Source organism: Fukomys damarensis, unplaced genomic scaffold, assembly GCF_012274545.1.
Source record: "Fukomys damarensis isolate Sample0158 unplaced genomic scaffold, DMR_v1.0_HiC HiC_scaffold_22, whole genome shotgun sequence".
In the NCBI taxonomy this organism is placed as follows: Eukaryota; Metazoa; Chordata; class Mammalia; order Rodentia; family Bathyergidae; genus Fukomys; species Fukomys damarensis.
The window spans coordinates 10935366-10938388 of NW_022900934.1; the positions used below are offsets into that span (position 1 = coordinate 10935366).

Genomic DNA, 3023 nt, shown 5'->3' on the forward strand with positions numbered 1-3023 from the left:
GCTGCGTACCGGGGCGGGGCCGCCTGACAGCGCGCTCAGCAGTCAGAGGAAGCCTTCCTTTCAGGGCAAGTTGCTTTTTCAATGCCACCCACCCTCGGTCTTGGGCCCGGCCTGGGCATCTTTCCTTCACTCTGGAGCGGAGATCGAAGGTAAATATCGGCAGAACGTTGGCTTTTCCAGGCCCCAGATCAGAGCAGCACCGGCGGAAGCGGCGAGTCAGGCTCCCCTCCGCTCCCGCCGACCGGCCCCCAGCGCGTGCTCATCGCTGACAGTCGGGGTGGCTCTTGGTGTCACTCTGCTGCCAGCGGGGCCACGCCCTGCCCGACCCTAACCCTCTGGCCCTGCGCTGGGACCGACCCTATGTGTTTCCTGGGATCCCCTCGTCTTTATGACGGCGGCACAGAAACCCTGTCTGCCTTGACAAACGCTTTTGGCTTCATGCAAGCAGCACAGTACACGGAGGAAAAATTCAAACAGTACGAAAGCGTCGGGTGGAAAATGTCTTCATACTTCCATGTTTGCCAATTTTCTGCTTCACAGTACTTGCTGTTGCTGGTTTCTTGTGTGATGTTTTTAAGGAGTGCACATTTCTTCATTTGTCTGTACGCAGCACATACATAGGCAGGTGGCTGCCGCTGAGCTGCATCCCCAGCCCTTTATTAAATGTTTATTTTGAGACAAAGTCTTGCTAACTTGCCCAGGCTGGCCTTGAACTTGCAATCCTCCTGCCTCAGCCTCCAGAGTAGCTGGGATTACAGGTGCATTTGGGGCTCTCTCTATGATTTCAATGCTTCTCTATAATTTCTTTTTGCATCCCTGGCTTATAGAGAGATTGTGAACTACAAGGCCTCAGGCTACAATTGTCCCACTGCTGGTTTTTGTACAGCCTGCAATCCAAGAATTTTTTTACATTTTTTAAAACATTTTTAAATGGTCAAAAAAAAAGACAACCAAAGGAAGAGTAATACTTGAAAATTATGTGAGTGGTTCCAAGGGGACACGCGGCCTCCTGTGTGCTGTTTATGGTTGGCTCTCTGCAGCCACTTTGGGGCCAGGATGCAGATTGTGTGAGCTGGTTCCTGTTTTGCTCCAAGTCTCTAGCCTGCGTCACTGTCGCTGGACCAGCACTGATGTAGTTCTTACCATGGGCACCTACATTCTCATTTAAATGACAAGCTTTCATGCTTTAGGAAAGTCTGAAAACTCCTGACACGAAACCTCAAGTGATCAGTATAATTAGTATTTATGTCTTGACTTTTTTTTTTTCTTTCCAGACCCAGAATTTGCAACAGCTTACAGAAGGAGGGTGCAACCAATCAAACCCTCTGGCCACTAGGCCAGAGGTGAAATACCAGGAAAGGGCCAGGGTCGAGATGCTGGGCCATCCCAGCCATGCAGGCCTGGCTTATATTTGAGCCGGAGGCTTTATTCAAGTCCTATTTGCAGATGATGCAAAACTCCTTGTGGGTGTTTATTTTCCTCAGAAGGGAGGTAGAAGGCAGAATGCCTAAGAAGCTGGAAAAAATGCCAAGCAGAATAATACAGAACAGGGTTTCCTACCCTCTTACCATTGCCAAATCTAGAAGCAAAGGAACTGTGATTGACTTAATATTTTTCTTTTACTTGTATTTTTTTAAAAAACTTAAGTTGTTCCATCCTGAGAAATAATATCCATGAATTTATGGTTCTGGTTGATGAGTTCTTTGTATATTTCTCTTTCCAAGTGCACCCAAATACTTGGGACTAAAATTATTTTTAAAACATACAACTTTCCTCACCTGCCACCTACAATAATCCTGCCAACCAACCACGATGCTGTGTGGAACGTTTTCAAGGGCTGGGCTGTCAGACGCCAGGATTGCATTGCCAACCACCAGTCCTCCCTTCCTTCCAGCTGACAGAACCCTGACTTTCTGCAGCTGGCTGTGGGCCCAGCCCCAGGGAGTGAACTGCATTTGATTTAAGCCAACCTTGGCCATCCTATGCTCCTGGCCCTATGACTGGTCCCGGGTGGTCACATGCCCCAGTTCTGGCCGAAGGTAAACTCTGCTGGGGGATTCCGGGAAAGAGTTTCCTTTCTGATGAAAAGGAGGTAGATGAGGAGAGACCCGCCTGCCTCTTTTCCTGCTTCTTTGGGCCTTGCTGTGTGAAGAGGTGATGAGTGAGCTGTGGCAGCTGTGACGTGACGTGAAGACCGGCTGAACATGAGTTGCCGACTCGCTGTTGTTGTACAAAGGGAAAGTGCAAAGACCCCTTGTCCCTTTTGGCAACCTTGAGGTGCCAAATCCAAATCCAGTGGTTTGCAAACTCCAGATGTCTTTTAAACAAACAATAAAAGTGACTGCAGTCTACACTGCTGTGATGGAGCCTCTGATCCTACCCTAATGGGCCCAGCTGACTTGGTGCTTTGGAGTCAGACGCTAGGGTCCATACACTCAAGGTCATACAGCTCTACCAAACCCTCCTGGGTCGCTCACCCTGCCAGAGACTTGACTTTTCCAAGCCTTAATTTTCCTGTCTATACAATAGAAGTAAGACGATTCCTTATCTCAGACAGTAACTTTTGAGGAAAAAAATTTTTTTAATTCAATCAAAGCACTTAGGACACGATATATGCTGCTATCATCGTTATTATATCTTTAATATTAATATAATCTGTTAAAAAGAGGGGGACAGAGGCAGGAAGTTGACAGCACCTAATTAAAGGCCACCAGCTGGGCACAAGATGAGCAGAAAATGATCTGAGTGTCAGAGCTGACTGCAAGCTGTTGTGAGTCAACTCCTGAGTGGGCCCGGGTGGCGGACCAGGGCCGAGCCGCAGAGCAATGGGCTGGGCTGTCTGCTGCTCCCTGATGGTGACTCACACCTTCCCAGGCCCTGCAGGGCTACGCAGCACCTCGGCTTTTAAGGGCCGTGGGGAGCTGGAGAGAATCAGGGACCAGGTCGGCCCTGCCCGCGCCATGTGTTTCGGTTACAAAGCAGCTGCTGGCCGAGGCCTCGTGGCCGGGATGAAGGGAAACAGA

General features: G+C 49.3%; 1 long non-coding RNA gene across 1 annotated transcript in view; it reads left to right on the forward strand.

The window, feature by feature from the left end:
* The window catches only part of LOC104858118, a 9966-nt gene extending 7641 nt beyond the window's left edge, over nt 1-2325 (forward strand). The window contains exon 3 of the long non-coding RNA XR_779063.1: nt 1275-2325. This is a non-coding gene — a long non-coding RNA (uncharacterized LOC104858118). The remainder of the gene's footprint in view (nt 1-1274) is intronic.
* The last annotated feature ends 698 nt before the right edge of the window (nt 2326-3023 follow it).